The sequence below is a fragment of the Rana temporaria genome, chromosome 2 (genome assembly GCF_905171775.1).
Source record: "Rana temporaria chromosome 2, aRanTem1.1, whole genome shotgun sequence".
Lineage (NCBI taxonomy): Eukaryota > Metazoa > Chordata > Amphibia > Anura > Ranidae > Rana > Rana temporaria.
Genome location: NC_053490.1, coordinates 113,254,507 through 113,281,405, shown reverse-complemented (window position 1 = coordinate 113,281,405; position 26,899 = coordinate 113,254,507). Strand labels below are relative to the sequence as shown.

Here is a 26,899-nt window from a genome sequence, read left to right as displayed (position 1 = left end):
AACATGATGGTGAAGAAAGAATGAGAAAGCCCACGTGTCCTGGTGGCTTAGCCAGACAATCCAGCATCAGGTAGAATGATGATGGTTCTTGGGTAATACTAATTAATCAAGAAACCAGAGGTAATAGGGATTTGAGGGATGGTGATTGAAGAAGTGCAGAGAAATCTAGCATGGTGGCAACATTTTTAGCATCCAAATAGTCAAGTCAGGTAGATCAGAGGAGAGACAGCTATTTTTGGGCATAGGACATTAGTGTTATGCCATTGTGGCAGTAAATGTAAACAGGCCTATGTCTTTGGAGAGTGTACCAATGTACCCTCTTTGTTTAAAAAAAAAATTGGGCATTAGAATTTACAGAGGAATTATGGGCCATATTCTCAGTAGAGTTACGACGGAGTATCTCAGTAAACTCTGTCGTATCTCTCTTTTTTAAAACGCGTATCTATGCAAGTGATTCCTAGAATCATTTTCGCATAGATACGCTGAAGATCCGACATGTGTAAGTCACTTACACTGTCGGATCTTAAATGTAATTCGCCGCCGGCCGCTAGGTGGCGTTTACGTTCAGGTCTCATTTGTTTATGCAAATGAGCCTGATACGCCGATTCCCAAACGAAATTGCGTCGCGTAACCGTCGCTTACATCGTTTGCGTAAGCGTAAGGTTACCCCTGCTATATGAGGGGTAACATTACGCCAGTCCCACGTATGCCATGTTAAGTATGGCGTCGGGTCCGCGTCGTCTATTCCCGTCGGGTACGTCGTTTTCCTAAGTCGTTCTTGAATACGACTTTACGTCAATTATGCACACGTCGGCGTCATTGGCGTTTTCTGCCGAGAACTGGAGCATGCACACTGGGCTATTTTTAGCCCGGCGCATGCGCAGTTCGATCAAAACGGGGGCCCGCTTAATTTAAATATGAGCCGCCCCCTTTGAAATACGCGGGGATACGCCGGGCCTTTTACACTACGCCTCCGCAAACTACAGAGCAAGTGCTTGAGGAATACGGCACTTGCTCCAGTAAGTTGTGGCGGCGTAGTGTAAATAGCTTACACGAGGCCGCCGCAGATTATTGGAGAATCTGGCCCTATGTGACCAGGTCACAGAACCCCATGTGTATTTGCACCCAAAACTTGTATTTGTTTTGGATAGAACAGGGAAGGGTAAAAAAACTTTGTAAGATACATCTTTTGCTGTCCTTGCCCCAATGATGGTATTATTTTATTGTGTAAAGCGCTGAGCAAACTGTTGGCGCTATATAAAACCTGTATAATAATAACAATTTCCATTCACGTGGCAGGAAATCTCCACAAAATTCGTGTAAATCTCATTTGTCACTGGAACAAGTGTCATCTTTGGAAGATTCCTCCTCACCTCTTCTTCTAGTGAAAGCTCTAAAATGTTTGATTTATCACTTATCATCATATCATCATGTTCTATCTTTGTGACAATGGTCACAGAGACAACTAGAGAGGCGAATCCCCTCAGCAGAGACACAAACAGTAATGAAACTTGAAGTTTTTGCTATATATGCACTTTAATTTATTTATACATGGTGTGCTGAATTTTTTGAATTCACTAAATCTAAAGGTGCACATAGAAATTAGAATCCAGCTGTTTTGGACTGACTGAGAATTATTTGATTATGGGGCTTTGTCTATGGGAATGTCACACCTACCCCTAGCATTGATGGTCAGGGACTATAGTTGGCTCTGTGTTCTTCACCTATAGCAGCCCCCTTTCTCTAAAGCAGTGGTTCTCAACCTGGGGGTCGGGACCCCCTCGGGGGTCGAATAAAGATTTGCCAGGGGTCACGAATCCTGGGCTGTTCCTGAAGCCCGCATTGCTCTCCCAGCCTTTTTGCGGCCGCCCAGCAGGGCTATCCCTGGAGCCTGTGGCTGCCCAGCTGGGCTGTTCCTGGACCCCGTGGCCGCCCACTCAGCCTCTTCGCAGGCGCCCATTGAGTTGATGGCATGGGCATAGGTGTCACTGCTATGAGACACCACAAAGTCGGAGACACAGTGAGTAACACCTGTGATTATAGTTGCCATTAAAAGGACTTAGGAAGCGCTAAATGTCTGTGGGTTAGGGGCTCAACTTACTTGTCTTGCCTTGGGTGCTGACAATCCACGCTACGGAAATATTACTGTTAAGGGTCCCCACAACTTGGGAAATTTTATCAAGGGGTCACGGCACTAGAAGGTTGAGAACCACTGCTCTAAAGGCAAGCATGCCATCCGGTACTTAGTTGCCCCCAGGACTTATATACCACCCTATAGTACATGGCTATCATGCATGAGTTATGCACAGCAAACGGGTACTTGCGGTTGGCAGACAGGCAGAGTGGTCCAATGGCAGTTCAGGTACAAGGCAGGCAATTTTTAGAGAGTAGTCAGGGTCAAATCTATGATCAAAAGGCAAGCAGAGTTCAGAGTAATCCAAAGTTTAACCTGTGGACTATAACAGGGAAATCTAAACTAGCAGGCAGGGTGGGGATCAGGTGAAGGCAATGGTCAAGGTACAGAAACAAGGCAGGGAAAACAGGGAGCTTGAAGCATGTGTTGCAAACACTATCACAAGCATGACACTAAGGGCTTGGCAGGCATAAAACAAGTTGTGTCTTCATCCAGAGGCTGTGTCTACATCAATCAGCATGCAGGTAGACAGTCAGATAGTGAAAGTAAAGCTCAGCTGAAACCAGGATGCTGAAATGAGACCAGCAGCTGCCAAGGGACAGAAGGGTTACATGCTCCTGACAGGGGAAGTGTGCAAACAGTACTGATGTGAAATGTGACATTTTTATCCATAAATTAAACACAGGACAAATTAAATGAGTAGGTTTGAAGTTTGTCTGATACTGGTTGTTGTCCCGAGCACTGGGACCTGTCTGTGCATAGCTCATCCTCTCTCCAACATTGCCCTTAACCGGGGAACATGTATGAGTAGAGTGCTACTGTTTAGAACATGGGTCTTCAAACTACGGCCCTCCAGTTGTTCAGGAACTACAATTCCCATCATGCCTAGTCATGTCTGTGACAGTGTGTTACAATGCCTCATAGGATGGAGGGCCGTAGTTTGAGGATCCCTGATTTAGAATATAATCTGTCCCAGAAGACACTGTAGGACACTGGGATCATGCAATTATGTCTAGCCATTCTTAACCACTTCCCGCCCGGTCAATGGATAATTGACGTCCTGACTGGACGTCTATTTCATGCCGGCGTGCGCCCGTAGGGTCGCGCAGCGCGGCGATCGGTGCAGCGGGGTGTCAGTCTGACACCCTGCATCTCCGATCTCGGTAAAGAGCCTGCTCTTTACTACGTGATCAGCCATGTCCAATCACGGCTGATCACGATGTAAACAAGAAGAGCCGTTGATGGCTCTTCCTCACTCGCGTCTGGCAGACGCAAGTAGAGGAGAGCCGATCGGCGGCTCTCCTGACAGGGGGGGGTTCGCACTGATTGTTTATCAGCATAGCAGCCCCCCCCCCCACGGATGCTCACACTGGACCACCAGGAAAGCCCACACTGGACCACCAGGGAAGGGCAGTAAAAATAAAAAAAAGAGAATAGATGCCAATCAGTGCCCATCAGTGCCACCTCATCGGTGCCCATAATCGAAGTAGAAAGCTTACTTAATTACCCCAAAAATTAACAGAAAAAAATAAAAACTACATTTTTTCCAAATTTTCAGTTTTTTTAGTTGTTGCGCAAAAAATAAAAATCGCAGAGGTGATCAAATACCACCAAAAGAAAGCTCTATTTGCTGGAACAAAATGATAAAAAAAAATTGGGTACAGTGTAGCATGACCGCGCAATTGTCATTCAAAGTGCAACAGCGCTGAAAGCTGAGAATTGGCTTGGGCAGGAAGGTGTGTAAGTGCATGGTATGGAAGTGGTTAAATGACCAACCTAAAACATATGGTCATATTTGTAAATTGACAAATTAACACAATTTTCCAGAAGCTATATAGTTTGAGATTCTGCCTAAACAATTTATTGAAATGATCCTATTTGAGCTGCAACCTGGCCCAGAGTGCTGTGACATCTTGTGCTACAGCCATTGATGGAGTGACTGTGTCACTTGTTTGACATCACCTAAAGCTTACACAGAATAAAAGACAGAGTAAGACAGGCACACAATGATATATATGAACAGGTACATACAAACTAAATGGATATTGCCAAATACAGAAAGACGATTAATATTGCCAAATACAGAAAGACGATTAATATTGCCAAATACAGAAAGATTATAAACGAATGTATTTTTCCAATTACAGAAAGACATTAGAAGAGACAGGCAGGCATACATTAACCACTTGCCAACTGCCACACGCAGATGTACGTTGACACAATGGCACGGGTAGGCAAATGGATGTACCTGTACGTCCCTTTAAATTTGCCGCCCAGTGGGCGCACGCACACCCGCCACATGCCTCGTGAGTGTGCTCGTGGGTCCTGGGAACTCGATGTTCCCGAGCTGTGGTCGGCAAAGGAAGAAAGGGGGGATGCCTTTGTAAATAAGGCATTCTCCTATTCTGCCTAGTGACATGTCACTGATGGCTGTTCCCCCATGATCGGGAAAGGTCATCAATGATGTGTCACTCATAGCCACGCCCCTTAACAGTAAAAATCACTCCCTAGTACTGACTTAACCCCTTCAGCGCCACCTAGTGGTTAACCCCTTCATTTTTACAGTAATCAGTGCATTTTTATAGCTCGATCGCTACAAAAATGATGACAATGGTCCCAAAAATGTGTCAAAAGTGTCCGATGTGTCCGCCATAAAGTCACAATAAAAATCAAAGATCGACGCCATTAATAGTAAAAAAAAAATATTAATAAAAATGCCATAAAACTATTCGCTATTTTGTAGATGCTATAACTTTCAATAAACCAATCAATAAACGCTTATTGCAATATTTTTTACCAAAAATATGTAGAAGAATATGTATCAGCCTAAACTGAGGAAAAAAAACGAATTTTTATATATTTTTTGGGGGATATTTATTACAGCAAAAATAAAAAAATATAGCATTTTTTTTCAAAATTTTCGCTCTATTTTTGTTTATAGTGCAAAAATAAAAGCTGCAGAGGTGATCAAATACCACCAAAAGAAAGCTCTATTTGTGAGAAAAAAAGGACATCAATTTTGTTTGGGAGTCACGTCACACGACCGCGCAATTGTTAGTTAAAGCGACGCAGTGCCGAATCGCAAAAAGTGGCCTGGTCTTTGGCCAGCGAAATGGTCCGGGCAGGGGTCAAGTCCTGGGGAAAAAAGTGTGGGAACTCCCACCCAAGATCCACCCCCCCCCCCAAAAAAAAAAAATCATACGCTCATATGCATAATTACTAAACCGCATGTTCTTTCTAAATCCTGCAATAACTCGCGGGAATGTCTCCTGGGAACAATGACAAAAGCTCCCAGGAGACATTGCGGCATCGAGGAAGTGACGGAATACCCGCACACTACCCAATGAATCTATATACAGGAAGCGGCCACTAATATAAAGGATTACTAAGGTTTGCCTGCCCCTGGCAGTGACTCGAGCTGGGCATCGCCGCTTAGTAAAGGATTGGCTCGGGCGGCTCGGCTGCTCTCGGCTGCTCTAGTCCTGCAAAGGGAACTGAGTTCCTGCTGTGAAAAAAGTGCAGGAACTCCGTTCCCATGCGTTCCCGCAGGACTTGAGCCCTGGGTCCGGGGCTGAAGCAGTTAATGACTGACTCCATCTGTGAAACACCTTTCCCACCCAGACCAAAGCAAGAAAGAGAACAGGAGTGATGGTTCCCTCCAAAAAAGAAAGATCTCTTTAAAATTTGATTTGTCTATAATGTACACTAGCAAAGCAGCTAATCAAAATAGGCAGTTTAATTAGGAATACAAGTGAAGTGACCCATAATAACTAGTCAGGTTTTATGTTCTTGTTGTCAGATCACGGAAAAGATGACTCTTAATTCATTTTTAGGGCTTACTGGAATTTTTCATCATGAGTGCTCTTTGCGTTTATTCGCTGAATAAGCCTGAAGATGTCATTATTTCTTGTTAATTTATCAAATCAACGTAATATACTTAGTTTTATGCGAGTGCTGTGAGAAGTTTAAAGCAATTTATGTTTCTTTGGATCTATGTCTCCCATAAATCCACATAACAGTTCTCTTCCTTTTTCATAGCATTGTTCCTCGCTATAAGTGAGGAAATAGATATGTCTGCATTGTTCTAGAGAACGCAAATGTGCTGCACAGATGTGACCACATTACTGCCCATGAAAAACGTTACATATGACACACATCTCTCACATTGCAACACATTTAAAGGCTCCATCTGGTGGGCCAACAAAGTCTAAAGACTTCCAACTGGGCACAGCGGAGTTCAGGGAGCAACGATCGGGAGAAAACACAGGAATTTACAGCACTTTTACGCATAGATCAAATTATTTGTCCCCCATCTGTTTAACATCATCAGAGATAAGGAAGAGCAGCTTTGATTAATGCAGCATAAGCCTAATAAAAGCAAACAGTCACTGGAAATAGAATCCTCAGGAATTATAGTGTTGACTGTTAAAATAGCATGATATTATAGCTACAATGTACCTAAAGGAGAATCCTACTTAAACACAAGCCAACTTTCAACCACTTTGTAAAAACATCCAGTTTGTGTCTGTTTTTCAGAGGATTGTTGGGCACCATATAGAGTACTCTCATAAATATATAGGGGGTGATTCACAGAGAGTTAGGCCGGCGTATCAGTAGATACGCAGACCTAACTCGGAATCTACGCCGACGCAAATTTAAGCGTATTCTGGAAACCAGATACGCTTAAATTAGGCTCAGATACGAGCGGCGTAAGTGTCTTACACCGTCAAAATCCTAAAGTGTAATTCTTAGGCTGACCGCTTGGTGGCGCTTCCATTGCGGTCGGCCTAGAATATGTAAATGAGTAGATACGCCGATTCACGAACGTACGCTTGCCCGACGCAGTAAAGATACGCCGTTTACGTAACGCACTTTCAGGCCTAAAGTTATTCCATCAAATAGCTGGAATAGTAATGTTAAGTATGGGCGTCATTCCCACATCAAAATTTGAAAATTTTACATTGTTTGCGTAAGTCGTCCGTGAATAGGGATTTACGTAATTTACGTCCACGTCGAAACCAATAGGACCGTGCGGCGTACTTTGCCGCAATGCACACTGGGATATGTACACGGACGGCGCATGTGCCGTTCGTAAAATACGTCAATCACGTCAGGTCACCCCCTATTAACTACTTAACCCCCGGACCATATTGCTGGTCAAAGACCAGAGCACTTTTTGCGATTCGGGACTGCGACGCTTTAACTGACAATTGCGCGGTCGTGCGACGTGGCTCCCAAACAAAATTGGCGTCCTTTTTTCCCCACAAATAGAGCTTTCTTTTGGTGGTATTTGATCACCTCTGCGGTTTTTATTTTTTGCACTATAAACAAAAATAGAGCGACAATTTTGAAAAAAAATAATATTTTTTACTTTTTGCTGTAATAAATATCCCCCAAAAATATATAAGAAAACTTTTTTTTTCCTTAGTTTAGGCCGATACGTATTCTTCTACATATTTTTCATAAAAAAAAATCGCAATAAGCGTTTATTGATTGTTTTTTGCGCAAAAGTTATAGCGTTTACAAAATAGGGGGTATTTTTATGGCATTTTTATTAATATATTTTTTTTACTAGTAATGGCGGCGATCAGCGATTTTTTTTTGTTACTGCGACATTATGGCGGACACTTCGGACACTTTTGACACATTTTTGGGACCATTGGCATTTTTATAGCGATCAGTGCTATAAAAATGCATTGGATTACTATAAAAATGCCACTGGCAGTGAAGGGGTTAACACTAGGGGGCGGGGAAGGGGTTAAGTATGTTCCCTGGGTGTGTTCTTACTGTGGGGGGGGAGTGGCCTCACTAGGGGAAACACTGATCCTCTGTTCATACATTGTATGAACAGAAGATCAGCATTTCCCCCGCTGACAGGACCGAGAGCTGTGTGTTTACACACACAGCTCCCGGTCCCCGCTCTGTAACGAGCGATCGCGTGTGCCCGGCGGCGATCGCGCCCGCCGGGCACACGCACGGGAGTCGGGGGCGAGCAGGGGGGCTCGAAGAGCGGACGTATAGCTACGGGCTCTCGCCCAGGAGAGCCGACCTGCCGCCGTATAATGACGGTGGCTGGTCGGCTAGTGGTTAACATAAAACACGCCCCCTCAGCCGAATTTGAATTAGGCGCCATTACGCCTGCCCAATTTACGCTACGCCGCCGTAACAGGCAAGTACTTTGTGAATCATGTACTTGCCTCGCTAACTTACGGCGGCGTAGTGTAAACACGATACACTACGCCGCCGCAACGCTACACCTGCCTACCTGAATCTAGCTACTGGTCAGGAAAGTAACTAGGTCCATACTCCAGAGCAATCACCACGCCACAGGAATCCAAAAAGTTAGTCATAACAGCATCAGCATCTTCCGTAGAGATACCTAAAGACGCCATTATTTATGACAAGAGACCTGTAGATTTAGTGCTGACAGATTTGGAAAACAGTTTCCCAATATTTTGCAATCAGCACTGCTTTTTGACTAATTTAAATATTTTTGGCGTTGGTGTTGGATAGCTATGTGCTTGGCAAACCGTGTACTCCTGACTAGGCCATAGATTCCCAGCAGAGATTTATAGGGGTACTGGAGGATGGAGATTGTTGCCACTCAAAGCTGAAAATGTTTGGCACATGATTTTGTATCAGAGGAATCACCAAAGTTCTCTAGCCATCTGGATTTATCTTTAGACTTGAGTTCTTCATAAGAGACAAGATGGCCAAGATGAAGGGGTGGTCTGCAACTTAGGGAGATGTGGAAGGCTGGTAGACTGTGGTCTAACCCCCAAATGTTGCTGTCAGTAACACTTTCTAAGTATTTTATAACCCTGCCTACCAGTGCAACCTAGCTGGGTCCTTCTTGTTCAAAAAAAAGTATGTGAATATTGTTGTGTCCTTATAGTTTACCTACTCTGTCTCTAAATGTATGTATTTCTGTAATATGGATCCTGGTTTCCCATGACCAACCACAGTTATAAAATTATAACCTTCTGTTCATTGTAACATTTGTAGTGTTGACTTCTCACTATAAGGTTAGTTTTGGACTGCATTTTGGAAAGTGGTGTGTAAACTATACTAATGTGTCAGTTAGTAAATTAGTGATGCACGAGTAAACTAAAGGAGTGAGCTGAGGAGTAGAAAAATGGATTTGGATGTCCTCAGGAAAGAGATGGTATTTAAAGCCATGGGAGGTTATCAACTGACCAAGAATGGAAATGTAGATAGAGAATAGAAGGGATCCAAGGACAGAGGAGCGCTTAGACTGATAGGAGAAGAGCCAGTAAATAGCAGAGTCTTAACCCCCCTGGCGGTATTCCCGAGTCTGACTCGGGGTTAGATTTCTGTGCTACGATCGGTAACCCCGAGTCAGACTCGGGCTTGCCTCGCTAGATCCACAGGCATGGTTTACTTACCTTGTCCCTGGATCCAGCGATGCCACCGCGCTGTGTGATTCACACAGCGTCCTCCTGTGCCACCGATCTCCGTTCCCTGCGATGTTGCGACGCACGGGAGCAGAGAACGGCGCCAAATTCAAAAACGTAAACAAACACTATACATACAGTATACTGTAATCTTATAGATTACAGTACTGTATGTAAAAAATACACACCACCTTTGTCCCTAGTGGTCTGCCCAGTGTCCTACATGTACTTTTATAAAATAAAAACCTTTCTTTCTCCCTGCAAACTGTAGATTGTCCATAGCAACCAAAAGTGTATTTTTATGTCAAAAATGGTTTTAGAGCAGCTAGAAAACAGCGATAATAAATTATAATCACTTGCAGAATTGTGCGATAGCGATTTGTGGGGAAATTCGTCATAAAAAAATAAAAGTAATGACAGCGACAATTCTGCAACTGAGCAAATTTCAGTGATTTTGAGTTGATTACATTATTGAATAATTTTTATTATAATTATATTATTATTTGTTATAATTATTTATAGTTATTTATTAGATTATAATTTATAATTTTGTTTTTAAAAAAATGTCATACCCGGGATCCCTACAATACTCTTGTTTGGTCAGATTTAAGTGAGTTATTCCTAAGAATTACAGGCCTACAATATAAAACACCAAATTTCCTTGCAAATAATGGTACCGCTTTCAGCACCTTTTTTCTGAAAGAATCATACCGCCAGGGAGGTTAAAGACCAAGTAAGTGGATTTATTAACCTCCCTGGCGGTATGATTCTTTCTGGTTTTAGGTGCTGAAAGCGGTACAATTATTTATTTTGCATGAAAATTTGGTGTTTTACATTGTAGGCCTGTAATTCTTAGGAATAACTCACTTAAATCTGTCCGAACAAGAGTCTAGTAGACATCCCCGGTATTATAAAGTTTGAAAAACAAAATTATAAATTATAATATAATAAATAACTATAAATAATTATAACAAATAATAATGTAATTATAATAAAAATTATTCAATAATGTAATCAAATTAAAAACACTGAAATTTGCTCAGTTGCAGAATCGTCGCTGTCATTACTTTCCCCACAAATCGCTATAGCACAATTCTGCAAGTGATTATAATTTATTATCGCTGTTTTCTAGCGGCTCTAAAATCACCTTTGACATAAAGGGACACTTTTGGTTGCTATGGACAATCTCCAGTTTTCAGGCAGAAAGAACAGTTTTTATTATATAAAAGTACATGTAGGACACTGGGCAGACCACTAGGGACAAAGGGGGTGTGTATTTTTTACATACAGTACTGTAATCTGTAAGATTACAGTATACTGTATGTATTGTGTTTATTTACTTTTTTGAATTTGGCGCCGTTCTCCTCCCCTGTGCGTCGTAACGTCGCAGGGAACGGAGATCGGCGGCACACAGGCACTGTGTAAATTGAGCGAGGACGCCGCTCTCTCACACAGCGGGGATGCATCGCAGGATCCAGGGACAAGGTAAGTAACTTGTGCCTGTGGATGCTGCGAGGCGGCCCCGAGTCTGGCTCAGGGATACCACTTTTGATATTGAAATCTTACCCCGAGCCAGACTCGGGAATACCGCCAAGGGGGTTAAGGAGATACTATATCAAAAGCGGCAGAAAGTCTAATAATGTGTATGGAGTAGCAGCCATTGGTTTTAGCAGTTAGCAAGTCATTGCCGAGTTTTAGTAGGGCAGTTTCTGTGGATTATAGTCGGTGAAAGCTAGACTGTAGGGGGTCAAGAAGGTTGTGTGTGGCAGAAGCTCAGACAATTGTAGACTAGGCATTTTAGAAGTCTGGAGGTAAGTAGGAGAAAGGCATAGGAGCAAGGACTTTTTTAAGTATATATGTGACCAGTTCATGTTCTAGAGGTGTGAAGAAGATGCCAGCAGAGAGGTGGGAATCGAAGATGTGAGAGACAAAGTGTAAAATATAGCAAGAAGGTGTCCAGATTAGTTTAGAGGGAAAGAGGTACAGAGGGCAGTTGTTTAGGTGAGGGGAAACGTTGAGCAACCTCTTCTGTATTAACAGGGACAAAAGAGGAAAGTATTACATGTGAGTGTAGACATTGTATATTAAATGGAGAAGATATCTGGATAGTGGAGATCTCATCACAAAGGACATCTATCTTGGTTTTTAAATGATTGGTAGTGTGTGAGTTATTGGGTAGAGGTAGTGGGAGATGAAGTAGTGAAATAAAGGTATACAAGAGTTGACAAGGTCTTGTATTCTTTTCAAAGAATATAAGACATTCTGTGATTGGACAAAGAGAGATTGTGACATTTATGTACCCCTTGTCCAATCGTAGAAAACACTTTAATATGCAGTGAAAAGAACCCAAAATGTTTTATGAATGGAGGTTCTGCAGAGTGAGAGACTCATTGTGATTGCTGTGCTCTAGGCCTGGAAGTCGGGTTCAGCCATCACTGCCAAGAGGTGCATTGCCTGGAATTCTGCTTTAATTATTTTGGACAACTGAATTAAAAAATATAGGTGTTAATTTACTAAAATTGGAGAGCGCAAAATGTGGTAAAGTTCTGCATAGAAACTAATCAGCTTCCATTTATTTATTTTTTTTAGTTTTAAAGGCACAATGTTTTTTACCTTCATGCATTCTAAGCATGAAGGTAAAAAAAACTTCTGTGTGCAGCAGCCCCCCAGTACCCCTAATAACTACCTGAGCCCCATCTCGATCCAGCGATGTAAATGAGAGCCTTCCCTCTCTGGGACTTGCACTCCTGATTGGCTTTTGGCAGGAGCCATTGGCTCTCGCTGCTGTCAATCAAAGCCAGTGAGCCAATCAGGAGATGGAGGGATGGGGCCAAGTCGTGGCTTTGTCTGTGAATGAACACACTGAGCCGCGGGTCAGGAACGTGCCTGCTTGGGTGCCCCCCAGAGCACACTGTAGGGGGGAGCAGTTAGGAGCGCCAGTGAGGGACCCGAGAAGAGGAGGATCCAGGCTGCTCTGTGCACAACCAATATAACATATGTGTTATTTTTTTAATTTTATTTTTTTAAACAAGACTTTGAAGTGATTGTAGAGTCTTGTTTTATTTTTGTAAAAAATAACAAACATGTTATACTAAGGCCCCTTTCACATTGGGGCGTTTTTCATGCGGTACAGCGCTAAAAATAGCGCTGCTATACCGCATGAAAAATCATGCCCTGCAGGCTTCAATGTGAAAGCCTGAAGGCTTTCACACTGAAGCGGTGCGCTAGCAGGAGCGCTCCAAAAGTCCTGCTAGCCGCATCTTTACCGCGGTATAGGAGCGGTGTGTTCACCGCTCCTATACCGCGCCTTCCCATTGAAATCAATGGGAAAGCGCGGTAATACCGCGGTAATACCGCCTGCAACGCGGGCGGTATTAACCCTTTTTTGGCCGCTAGCGGGGGTTAAAACCTCACCGCTAGCGCCCGAATATCGCGGTAAACACGACGGTATAGCCGCGCTACAAATACCGTCACCGCGGCTCCACGCTGCAATGTGAAAGCAGCCTTACCTGCTCTGTGTAATGGTTTGCAAAGAGGAGCCCCAATCCTCCTCTTCTCAGTTCCCTCTTTGGTGCTCCTGGCCCCTCCTTCCTGTTTAGTGTCCCCACAGCAAGCAGCTTGCTATGGGGGCACCCAAGCTGAGCTACAGATACGAGTGTCCATTCAGACACAGAGCTGCGGTCTGGCCCTGCCTCTTTCTCTCCCCATTGGCTGACTGACTTTGATTAACAGTCTTAGCCAATAAGGAGGGGAGTCCCAGGCAGCCGAGACATTCCTAGAACATTGCTGGATCTAGATGTGGCTCAGGTAAGTATTAGGGGGGCTCCTGCACACAGAAGGCTTTTTATCTTAACGCATAGAATGCATTAAGATAAAAAAACCTTCTGCCTTTACAAGCACTTTAATATCAGAAGGTGATTAGCTACCATGCACGGCTGCGCCACATTTTTCACTCTGCAGTTTTAGTAAATCAACCCCATACTGTCCAATGCCAAACTTTCACATTTGTGTTTTGTATCCATTTCAAGTTTGGACTGACTAGTTCATAAAAGTAACAACTCTATCTTATTTTCTTTTTGTATACATTAGGTGTATACCGTGGTGATGGGTTTGTCAAAACAATGGTCTCTTTTTATTGTTCCTGATCAATAATTTTCCTTTGTTAAACCTTGTCACTGTAACAACATCCATAAAGGATTTTTAGTACTTTAATACAGGGTAGAATATCTATGTCCACTAGATGGCTCCCTGTGTGATGAGATGACTTTCATGACTATAGAACTGTTGAAGATTCCATTGTAGCGGTCTTGAAACAAATCTGCTTTAGTTAACATAGGATCTGCAGAGACTGGACTTTTTTTTGTGTTGTAAATAATTAGCACTCTACAAAGAGTCAGGATATTCATGAACTGAACTCCTACATGTGTCTATTTAGGCTTATTTACTTATATTTGTTAGATATTATATATTTTGTAAGTTCTTCTATTTATTTATTTATTGGGGGGTGTTACATGACTGTTAATTAAAAGCAAGCAGGTGATGAGTGTCAGTTTTAATTCACAACTTTTTTTTTAACTAATGCTCTAAACAAGGCACAAAGGGCCAGAGGTCTACTAGAAAACTTTAGATTCTCATATCAGAACCATGAAGAGGGTCTTATTTGTTTTATTTCGCTAAACCCTCCAAATACTCCTTTTTGTCAGTCCTCATAAAACTGATATTTCATTTTTTGGGGGGGAGGGGGGGGATAGAAGCTGAAGAGATAAATCAACTCAAAGTTTCAGGAATTTTATATAATAGAGAATGTAAGAGACAATGATAAAACACACAAAAGTGGGTAGGCAGGAGTTGAACCACATGAGTCCTGGGGCTTTTTGAATCCCAGAATGTTTTTCATTTTGGTGATATCCCAGTTTCCGCAATACCTTTTAGCATTTGTCAGATACTTTACAGTATTAAGCCTCGTACACATAATTAGAAGATCGTATAAAAAATACCACTTTCGAAGCGATCGTATGCTAATCTGATCAATAGTACAGTGGAACCTCGGATTGCAAGTAACGCGTGTTTCGCAATATGAGCATTTTTTTTTTAAATCCTGACCCGGTTTGCAAGTGTTGTCTTGCAAAACAAGCAGGAGTCAAGCCTCTGCAGTGTGCAGTACCACATTTGGCCAGAGGTGCGGGGGTGCTGTGACACTCTGAGGCCCCGTACACACGTCCGAGGAACTCGACGGGCAAAACACATCGTTTTGCTCGTCGAGTTCCTTGTGAAGCCGCCGGGGATCTTGGCGAGCCAAGTTTCCTCATTGACTAACGAGGAAAGAGAGAACATGTTCTCTATTTGGCCCGACGAGATCCTCGTCGGCTTCCTCGGCCAAAAGTGTACACACCACCGGGTTTCTCGGCAGAATACGGCTCCGATCGAGTTTCTGGCTGAATTCTGCCGAGAAACTCGGTCGTGTGTACGGGGCCTGAGCCGTTCGGAAATATTCAAAAACACTTGGAAATACTCCATTCCTGAGTGTTTCCGAGCCTTTCCGAGTACAGCCAAGCGGTCTCTGAGTATTTCTGAGTCTCTCCGGCGCCCCCCACCTCTGGCCACATGTGGTATTGCATGCCATAGAAGTCAATGTGGAACTAATTATCTTTGTTTCCATTGACTTCTATGGGGAAATTCTCTTTGATATGCGAGTGCTTTGGATTACAAGCATTCTTCTGGAACACATTATGCTCATAATCCAAGGTTCCACTGTATATCTTAATATAAGCCTATTGTTGTCTTCATAAATCTGTGTAATAATTTTGATGTATAAGCATCCTCTTTTATTTTTCCTCCATTTGTAGTACATGAAATATATTCCAATTCCGAACGGCATTTTAAAACACAAGCATCAGAATAAAATACCTACAGTGAAGGTTTGGTGAATGGCATCTTTGCTGCTTTATAGATATACCCATTTGTGTCAGTGTTTTCATTTAAAGTTAAAGCGGTTGTAAACCGCATATATAATTTTTTTTATTTTTTTTAAACCTGCAAGGCAAAAGGCATAATCAGCTAGTATGCACCGCATAATAGCTGATTATGAAATACTTACCTCGGAACGAGGTGAAGAACACTTACCTGGTCCACGCCGAACGAGATGGCATATATAATTTTTTTTTTTTAAACCTGCAAGGCAAAAGGCATAATCAGCTAGTATGCACCGCATACTAGCTGATTATGAAATACTTACCTCGGAACGAGGTGAAGAACACTTACCTGGTCCACGCCGAGCGAGATGTCATCTTGCTCCGGCGTGTCTTCCGGGTATCGCCGCTCCAGCGCTGTGATTGGCTGTAGCGACGATGACGTCACTCCCTCGCGTGCGCGCGGGAGATTTAAAATTGGCAAGGTCTGGCGGCTGCCGGTCCTTTCGCCGTGGATTCCCCCTGCGCATGCGCCACTGCAATCAGCGGCGCATTGCGAGGGGAATATCTCCTAAACCGTACAGGTTTAGGAGATTTTCTTTATACCTACAGGTAAGCCTTATTATAGGCTTACCTGTAGGTAAAAGTGAAAAATAAGGGTTTACAACCACTTTAACCTTTTATTCTAATAAAATAAAATAAAAAAAATCTGCAAAGCATAATACTAATTTGCTATTGTTTTTGGATCCAAGTATAATTCTAAAATATGCTGTATAATTTTTGTAATGTTTAAAAGTGCCTTACTACATTACAAATGATATACAGTATAATACATGGTCACATTGCAATGCATGTACATTATGTTATGGAAAAAAAAACAGGAAGGACAAAGGTAAAGGGGTGACTTCATGTTTCTTTTTCTTGTTATATTTCTAATCATTTCCTTTTAAGAAAAGTCAACATTTTTCAGGCCATATCTTTCTTCTTTATCTCTCAGTGGTTCAGTATTCCAAGCACTTTCTCCCCCTCCCATTAACTTCTTTGTGCTTTCCCATTACGGTGGACCACGTCTGTTTAAAGCCAACGCTGTTTGTTTTCGGATGGCAGGCGCGACACAGGGGCACTTCCTGTGCAAGCAGGAAGCAGCCGTTTCCCTTCAATTTCCTGTTGCTATGGCAACCAGACCTCAAAAGCAGGAAACTTTGACCCTGTTCAATTAGTTGGTCTTCTAAGGAAGATTTTTTGGAATCCATTGTGCATAATTCAAGGTTGAGTTGCACTGCTTTCCTTAGGAATTTTAGAACAAGGCTCACAAAACAAAACTATCACCACAAACAAATGTCCTACTCAACGGGATTGGTTTACTAAAAGTGGAGATATCAATACAAGGCCAAATATAATGCCCATAGTGGGTGACCCATTTTGGTAATTAAAGCGAAACTAAACTCTCTCAATAACTAATTTTAATCCTTATGCTGCCAGCATTAGTAAATAGACAGGAAGGCATATTATATATATATATTTTTTTTTTACATATATTCAGTTGCTTTCTGGTTTCTGGCCTAGGCCAAAATGATCTCATACATCCCAGGAGCATTTTTTCTTGCATCTGGAGTAGGCTTTCTCAGCTAAGCACACCCTTCTGACTGCATGCCTGAGCTAAGGGCAGATGGATTATTGGAAGTAAATGGTATATGAATCATCTCCCCTTACTCAAGGTGGCCGTGACACATTTTTTCACTCTCTATTTTCCACTCCAGAAACAAAATAATCATTTTTGACCCTTTTTCCATTTTCCTTCTCCCTAGTTTTAAATCACTTTAATCACTAAATTCTTTCTCTGAAAATAGGTACTTCGAGCTTAGAAATGTCTGATTGGTCTCTTGACCATGGGCAGAGCACATGGGGTCCAAAAGTTTCTCTACCTCATATTTATATGGCAACATTGTATTCTGCTAAGACATGACTTCTAAGGTGGTCTTTCTGTGTACTTAACCATTTATGATCTCCAATGTGTGATATGTGTTTGTATTGATTGCTACAGCTTTGTGATCTGTTCTATATGCTTTGCTGGAGGACGAAATAAAGTGTATAAATATAAAACAAAAAGCTGGGGTGCCATTTTCAAAATGATTCCTCAACAAAAAAAAGCATGGATACATGGAGGGATGTTTTCAGAAATTAATGAAATAGCGTTTTAAGTTTGTGGTGCTCCGATACGGTTTAGTTCGGCTTTAATCATCCTATGAATGAAAAAAAACAAATTGGTTAGGTTTGGCAGCAATTCTTCATTTTGTCCTTTCTTTCTTTTACATTTATAAATAGACCCTTAGGGCACTTTCACACTCACAGCGCCTGGGCGTCAGCGCTGCTGCCCATTGACTTAACCCCCGCTAGCAGCCAATAAAAGGTTAAAAGCGCAGCTACAGTGGCGCTTTGCCAGCACTTTGGCAGTGCTGCCCATTGACTTCAATGGGCAGGGGCGCTGTAGAAGCAGTGTATACAGGGTGGGCCATTTATATGGATACACCAAAAACAAAGTTGGATTCAAAATGGCCGACTTCAAAATGGCCGCCATGGTCACCACCCATCTTGAAAAGTTTCCCCCCTTACATATACTAATGTGCCACAAACAGGAAGTTAATATCACCAACCATTCCCATTTTATTAAGGTGTATCCATATAAATGGCCCACCCTGTACTTTGCTCTTACAGTGGCTCGAAGAAGCTGCTTGCAGGACTTTTTTTGACGTCCTGACAGTGCACCGTTCCAGTGTAAAAGTCCACTCAATCAACTTCTGGGCCAATTCCTGACTGATAGCAGCCCATTCTTTCATAATCACTTCTTGGAGTTTGTCAGAATTAGTGGGTTTTTGTTTGTCCACCGCCTCTTGAGGATTGACCACAAGTTCTCAATGGGATTAAGATCTGGGGAGTTTCCAGGCCATGGACCCAAAATGTCAACGTTTTGGTCCCCGAGCCACTTAGTTATCACTTTTGCCTTATGGCACGGTGCTCCATCGTGCTGGAAAATGCATTGTTCTTCACCAAACTGTTGTTGGATTGTTGGAAGAAGTTGCTGATGGAGGGAGTTTTGGTACCATTCTTTATTCATGGCTGTGTTTTTGGGAAAAATTGTGAGTGAGCCCACTCCCTTGGATGAGAAGCAACCCCACACATGAATGGTCTCAGGATGCTTTACTGTTGGCATGACACAGGACTGATGGTAGCGCTCACCTTTTCTTCTCCGGACAAGCCTTTTTCCTGATGCCCCAAACAATCGGAAAGAGGCTTCATCGGAGAATATGACTTTGCCCCAGTCCTCAGAAGTCCATTCACCATATTTTCTGCAGAAGATCAATCTGTCCCTGATGTTTTTTTTTGGAGAGAAGTGGCTTCTTTGCTGCCCTTCTTGACACCAGGCCATCTTCCAAAAGTCTTCGCCTCACTGTGAGTGCAGATGCGTTCACACCTGCCTGCTGCCATCCCTGAGCAAGCTCTGCACTGGTGGCACTCCGATCCCGCAGCTGAATCCTCTTTAGGAGACGGTCCTGGCGCTTGCTGGACTTTCTTGGGCACCCTGAAGCCTTCTTCACAAATGCAGTGGAATTTTTTTTTATGGGATTAAGTTAATTTTCATGTCAAAGAGGAACTTTGCAATTAATTGCAATTCGTCTGATCACTCTTCATAACATTCTGGAGTATATGCAATTTCCCATCTCAAAAATTGAGGCAGCAGACTTTGTGAAAATTAGTATTTGTGTCATTCTCCAAACTTTTGGCCATGGCTGTATGTGACGGTATTAAAATGATATCCCCGTCAAGCATTCCCTTCTCCCCATACAAGAACATCCCCTCCTGGGATCGCCATAATAAGCCACACATGCCAAGGCTTAATGCTGGAACAAGAGACTTTAATGACACAAAAACTCAGCTTATATGTGGTTACAACCTGTTAGGAACGCCCCCCCTCACACAGTGGGGTTTCCCATACAGATTATAGGAGACAAGTCGGAGCCGACCATGCAGACACATTTCTTTAGATAAAGACATCAGTGGAGTTAATTACCACACTGAAGCAATCAGAATAATTAACATACCACTTCTCTAATCATTTAGCCTGATGATACAATACACATCTTTTAAGGGTAAACACAGATCTTCTTCACACAACACAATAGATCAATTAACGTTTAGAATAGTGAGGGGACATTAGCACTTCAATAACCTGTTAGAGGAATGAATCACACATGAAATTCCTTTCTACCTCTACAGACATGGCTAGCAGGGAGCATTAAACTGAGACATATAGGCAAATGCATCACACTGTATATACAATTTTGTGGGGGGGGGGGGGGGGGTTTATGCTTTTTTTATGTTGATGTATACCTCAAGTTTTTTTATAACTTTTTTTTAAAACAACACAACATTCTGCTACTCTATATATATTACATTTGTTATTTTGAATAGCAAGTATAGAGGAAAAGGAGGGCTGAAAAATCACTTGCGGGTTTAACCAATCATGATTTGCGTATTAATTCCTTCTGGTCCACATAAGGTGTCTTCATACTTTGTGTTATAATGTGTCCTCCTTTCCCATCTCAGAGAGTTGGGAGTCATGCCAAACACCAATTGATTTAACTTCTTTATTACATTTGCTCTGGAACTCAATTGTTACAGTAACATTATAGATAACAGTAACATAAACCTTTGAGGGTGATTTAATACAGGGAGTAACTGTATCTTAGTGTTCAATTCAAACCCTTCTTCTAGATGAATTGACATTTCATTTATTCGTTAAATTAAAATTCCAGAGAAAAAAATGCACATATTTTAACAGAAAAAAAATTATAATTTTCCCCACATATGATTGAAAAGAATTGCACCCATGATCAGTGGATTGTGGGTGCAATGTCAGGCCTGCATACTCTCTCTCCAGCTTTCTGCATATACCTCTGTATGGGCTTTCTGTTTAAAGTTGGAACAAGAGTGAATTGACAACAAGCTCACTGATCAGCATTTTAACAGTGGATTTAAACTACAAGTCTGTCTAAAGCCAGGTGGGACTTGTAGTTTATTCATTCACAGATCTCTATGAATGAATGACGCGAATGTGCAAGGGTAACAGCGGGTGCAAGGGGAGAAGAACCCCTGCCTGCTGAACACTGGGAAGAGGGGTAAGAGGGCACTGCTGTAACATGTTCCAAAGGTGAACCTAGCCTTTAAAATATTATTATGATTATTATTATACAGGATTTATATAGCGCCAACAGCAAAATTTCACAAGTGGGAAATTGTATTTAACCAAAATCACATCACTCATCATTTTATACATTTAAAGTACTTAAGAACGGAGCAGCACTCACATGTCATTACATGAGCGCTGCTCAGTCTAGGAAGAATGTCAGCCCCCCTCTTCTGCGCCCCATTGCTGCAAGAAGAGAAAGCTACTGTGATGTCCCAGTATTGGCTACAAAACTGCAGGAAGAAGGTATACTGTATATAGTAGTTTGTTTCAAATAAAGAATATTGGGTTCTGCACAGAATTGCCAGTAATGCATTTTACCATGAAAATATGGTTGTAATAAGGTACTTGTACAAAATAGTTAAATCTCTATTTGCTGTAGTTGGTGGAGAAGTGTGAAATACATTTAGTCTTCAAAAGTTACTTTAACACAGACTTGTTCAATTAAAGCTTTCTGGAGCCCTGGTCCCTCTCCCCCATTCCCCCCTTTTTTTTCCTCTTACCCCCCCCCTCCCTTCTCTTCCTCCCCCTCTGTTTACCTCCCCGCCTCACATCCGTCCGTCCCTCTCCTGCTCTACCCCCCTCACCCCCTGATTGGGGGTGGGGGGGGGGTGGTGATGCGGGGGGGGGGACACTTGCATGGTACCTTTTGTTTCCACTCTCTGTATCGCCGGGTTGTTATCTCATCATTGCTGTATTGATTTTTGCTGTACACTTGTGAAACTATGCAATTGACTTGACTTTTGTACTGTCATTGGTTTGTATGTATGATTGTCTTCAAAAATAAAAAACATTTTTACTGTAAAAAAAAAAAAAGTTCTCTGGAGCCCTACGGTTCCTTTAATAGGTTGCTAGAAGCTCCTTGAGCAATGGTGGATGAACAGTGGCGCCTCTCCTCTAGAATCCTGGGTAACTAATCGCCAAAGCCAATTCAATATATAGTAATTCTCTATAAGGGGCGTTCTTCAAAGTGATTACCAATGTAAGAAGCATTTTAACTAAACTAATCTCTAAGGCCGCGTACACACGATAGGATCGCCAGAGGAGAGCGGTCTGAAGGACCGTTTTCATCAGTCCAAACCGATCGTGTGTAAGCCCCATAGGTTATTTCACCTTCGGTCAAAAAAAAGAGAACTTGCTTTAAAATTGAACCGATGGACTGGTAACCGATAGGTCAAAACCGATCGTTAGTATGCAAAAGCATTGGTTAAAAACCCATGCATGCTCAGAATCAAGTCGACGCATGCTTGGAAGCATTGAACTTCGTTTTTTTCAGCACGTCGTTGTGTTTTACGTCACTGCGTTCTGACACGATGGGTTTTTTAACCAATGGTGTGTAGGCCATCGGTTAACCGATGAGAACGATGGACTGATCGTGTGTACGCGGCCTAAGGCCCCATTCACACCTGAGCATAGCGTTTTCAGGCAGGAAGTCGCGCAATTTTACCGCTACTTAGCCGTAATTTTTGCAGCGTTTTTACCGCAATTTTGTACAGGTCAAAAGGTCACCAATGTAAAAAGCAGAAAAACACCCAAATCTGCCTAAAAAAAAGTCACAGAACTTGTTTGAGCTTCAGGCATTTTAGAGCTGCTGGCTTCAGGCGTTTTGGAGTGAAGATGTGAACCATCTCCATAGAGAATAATTGATTTTTTTTCCTCCAGCGTTTTGTAGCTTCAGGCTTCAAGCTACAAAACGCTCAGGTGTGAATGGGGTCTAAAGCAGGGGTTCCCAACCTTTTGAGGAGCAAGGGCCCCTTAAGCGACTTGCTAATCGGTCTTGGGCCACAATGAGCAAAGCGGGTGGATGGCAGCCCACTCGGCTCTATAGAGCCCACTCTACTCTCAGCACACCAAACTCGCAGGTAACAGAAGTCTATGGCTCAGTGCAGGTAACCCACAGATGCACTCCTCTGCACCTGTGGATCAGTTTGAAATAGGCCCAGTAACCCCTGCAGAACAGATATGCCCACATATACACTGTGATTTTAGTAATAAACTTACCTTTAATAACAGTATTCTATTCTATGTTATTCCATCCCAGAGCAGGAGGTCGCGGGCCACATCAGAGGGCTCCGTGGGCCACTGGTTGGGCACCCCTGGTCTACAGAAAGCAAGTAATTTTCCTACTGACTACTAATATAAAGTTGCACTTTTCTACTCACCACTAGTTCCAGGGGATGAGACACTTTGTCACTGACCACCAATGTAAAAGGACACAAAAATTTTCACTATCTACATTTTCTTCCATTGTTATTTGATTAACAACAAAAAAATAATGCTGACACATAGGACAGTGGGCTGTCAAGAAATTATCCACTCTGGATATCAAATATGTTATGTGTAGCATTTTTTCTTGTCTTTAATTTACTGCTCAGACCAATGTACCATGAGCTGTAGAAATAATCATTTTTAGCATGGGTTCCCTGACACCCAAAGAATAATGTCAAGGATTCTTTCATGGTGAACAGTTAGGAAAGGCTTCTTTAGTATAAAATATTGTTAAACTACACTTTATAGGCAGTCTTTTATTTGTGAAGAAGTCGTTTTTCTGCACACTTGATTTTTCAGCCTTGCCATTTAAAGTGTAATTTTACTTTCCGTCACCTAACTGAAAAAAACTGAAATTGTCATCCAGGCAAAAAAATAATAAACTCTGCAAAAAGTATGTGTTATCTATTTTGTTCCATTACATTAGCTGCTTAAAACTAAAATTTTCGGGGCTCTTTACTGTTCTTTCCTTGCAACCTCAGCCAGTTTAAAAGCTGACCTGCAGGCAAATAGAAAAACATTTTTAGAAACGTTTATAATTTTTAGATGGATTGTTAAAATACAGCTCGTAAAAGTATCTTATTTTATATTCTCTCTCATATTAGAACAGGTAAAAACTACATTGCTGTAAATCAAGCACTGGGATCAGAAAGGTAGGGCATGGGAACAGGAGGTGACCAAACTTAACTGCTTATCCGTAACAGAGAAATATGAGGTCATGTGAATAGTATGAGTAGAGGAAGACAATTCAGGTATTTTGGTAGGAGTAAAAGATCACATATAAGGATTTAATTTTAAAACAGAGCTGAATATCGGCCGGTTTAACAGGTGTGTACACCAGCCTGTCCGGCAGAAACCAGCCGAACGGCCGGTTTCTGATAAGTGGGCAAGCTGGAAAGCCAGTATCTGATCAGCGCTCATAACCAATGGGAGTCCCCCTGTCAGAACACTATAGCTCAGCGTGGAGATTGCTGTACTAACCTCGGATCGTTAGTACAGTGAGCTCCATCCAAGCTCCTTCATTTTTTTTTTCATTCAGCCTGCTAGGTTGAACCTAAAAAAAATGATAGTGTGTACTAGGCATTAAGGTGATGTTGTGCCAACCTTTTCCACCCCCAGCTCTCATCTACAATTGTACATTTTATTTTTTCTTAGCTAAGTACTTTGGGCCAGATTCACATACATTTCCGGCCGTGTAACGTAACCCGTTTACATTACACCGCCGCAAGTTTCCAGTTTTAGTGCCCGATCCACAAAGCACTTACCTGGAAACTTGCGGCGGTGTATCGTAAATACGTCCGGCGCAAGGCGGGCCAATTCAAATGGGCTTGTGCCATTTAAATTAGGCGCGCTCCCGCGCCGGACCTACTGCGCATGCTCCGTTTCGCAATTCCCGTCGTGCTTTGCGCGCAGTGAGGTAATTTTTTCGAACGGCGACGCGTGTAGCGTAATTCCGTATTCCCGGACGGCTTACGCAAACGACGTTCATTTTTAAATTTCGACGCGGGAACGACGGCCATACTTTATACAGCAATACGATTGCTGTGTAAAGTTAAGGCACCAAAAACGACGACTAACTTTGCGACGGGAAACTAGACTAGCGGTGACGTAGCGAACGCGAAAAACCGTTGTGGATCGCCGTAACTCCTAATTTGCATACCCGACGCTGGTTTACGACGCAAACTCCCCCCAGCGGCGGCCGCGGTACTGCATCCTAAGATCCGACAGTGTAAAACAATTACACCTGTCGGATCTTATGGATATCTATGAGTAACTGATTCTATGAATCAGTCGCATAGATAGAAACAGAGATACGGCGGCGTATCAGGAGATACGCCGCTGTATCTCTTTTGTGAATCTGGCCCTTTATTTGTATTGCACAGCTGCTCTTCCATGTTTCTCGCCTAAGGTGCTTAAGTCTCAAGAGTGCCCTCCAGTACATCTGCGCTCGCACTGGTTTCCTCGACCATCTGTGCACATGCAGTGTTTCCCACACATGTGCAAACGTGGCTAGCAGTCCAAAACCTGCCCTGTCTTTACGCATGTGGGGAAAATCACCTGTGCATAAAACAATGTGCCGATGGGCTTTGCCAGGACTCAAAGGCCAGGCGCAGCCCCTAGGCAACATCGATGCACACGTGGTGACGCCTAAGAGAGGGTAGAACCACAAAGGTAGGCAGACTAAAGTTTTACTTTAATTAACTTATTTGCAAGAGTTTCGCTATAAGATATTAAACTGAACTGAAGTAAAAGTTTCTTAAAACCAAGCTCAATTGATAGTCTGGGGAAGGTTTAGACCCACTATCTGTTTTTTTTTTTTGTTTGTTTTTTCATTTTCTCTTACTTCCTGTCAAAAAAAGGAAGTAATACGAAATTTCTCCAATAAGGCTTGGAAAAAATAACATTTTTACAATGTTTTCTACCAGTTTTTGTCTTCCTGTCCTAGTTGTAGCCACACACTTCATTTATTGCACAAGCACAATGGGTAAAGGAAGTCTCTGCAATGGTGTCATAAACAGAAATTAATTCTTTGCCTGGAGTTCGGCGTTAGGCCCCTTTCACACTGGGGCGTTTTTCGGGCGTTATTCAATCGTTTTTCCAGTGCTTTGGCGTTAAAAAAAAAGCCTGTAAAGCGCCTGAAAGAAGCCTCATCTGCAATCCCAATGTGAAAGCCTGAGTGCTTTCAGAGCCCTTTCACACTGCCAGCACCCGAAATACGCTGGTAAAGCACCGCTAAGACCCTAACGTTTTAGGGCGTTTTTGCAGTGCCTCAGTGTGAAAGGGCAAGGCGTTTTTACAGCGCTTTCAATTAATTTCAATGGAGAGGGGCGTTTTTGGAGCGTTTTTTTTCAGCGCCCAAAAGCTGCTCCAAAGATGCTACTTGCAGGACTCAGTGCGAAAGGGTCCATTGAGATGCATGGAGAGCGTTTTATGAGCATTTTAATAGCGCTATTTTTAATGCTAAAACGCTGTAAAAATGCTTCAGTGTGAAAGGGGTCTAAAAGTGGACTTATACTGGAGAGTAATATAAAACTATGCCAGCAATATTTTCGGTATGGATAAATAATATGGACTATAGACCAAAGCTGGAATAAGTACTGTTCTAACCTTCAGAAAAGCCTCCAAAAGCCTAGGCATATAGTCACATGATTAAGGGGGAAACAGTCAATTTGAACTCCTTGATCCTTTGATGTATCAGAGATCAGATTACCTATACTGAAAAATTTGGTCTCACTTTCATTTGAGTTTGCTTTGCTCTCAATTCAGTCTGTTGAATTACCCATTGAATGCAATAAATGGTGGTAGCAGCAGCCCATACATTATACATTTTTGGCCTTAACCTGGCTGGCGGTATCCCCGAGCGTGACTCGGGGTGTTTTTTTCATGCTAGGATCGGTATCCCAGAGTCACGCTCGGGGTAGATGTGCAGAGCATGCAGCGGCGCGGCTTACCTTTGCAGCATCCACAGACAAGTTACTCACCTTGTCCCTGGATCCTGCGATGCATCCCCGCTGTGTGAGCGAGCGAGTCCTCGCTCGATTCACAGTGTCCCCGTGTGCCGCCGATCTCCGTACCCTGCGACGTTACGACGCACGGGGGCGGAGAACGGCGCCAAATTCAAAAAAGTAAACAAACACAATACATACAGTACACTGTAATCTTATAGATTACAGTACTGTATGTAAAAAAAACACACCCCCTTGTCCCTAGTGGTCTGCCCAGTGCCCTACATGTTCTTTTGTATAATAAAAACTGTTCTTTCTGCCTGAAAACTGTAGATTGTCCAAAAGTGTCCCTTTATGTCAAAAATGGTTTTAGAGCAGCTAGAAAACAGCGATAATAAATTAAAATCACTTGCAGAATTGTGTGATAGCGATTTGTGGGGAAATTCGTCATAAAAAAAAAATAATGACAGCGACAATTCTGC

At 42.5% G+C, this 26,899-nt stretch overlaps 1 protein-coding gene across 1 annotated transcript in view; it reads left to right on the top strand.

The window, feature by feature from the left end:
- HDAC7 (histone deacetylase 7) overlaps positions 1–26,899 on the top strand; it is a 459,678-nt gene that overhangs the window by 120,242 nt on the left and 312,537 nt on the right. The window lies entirely within an intron of this gene.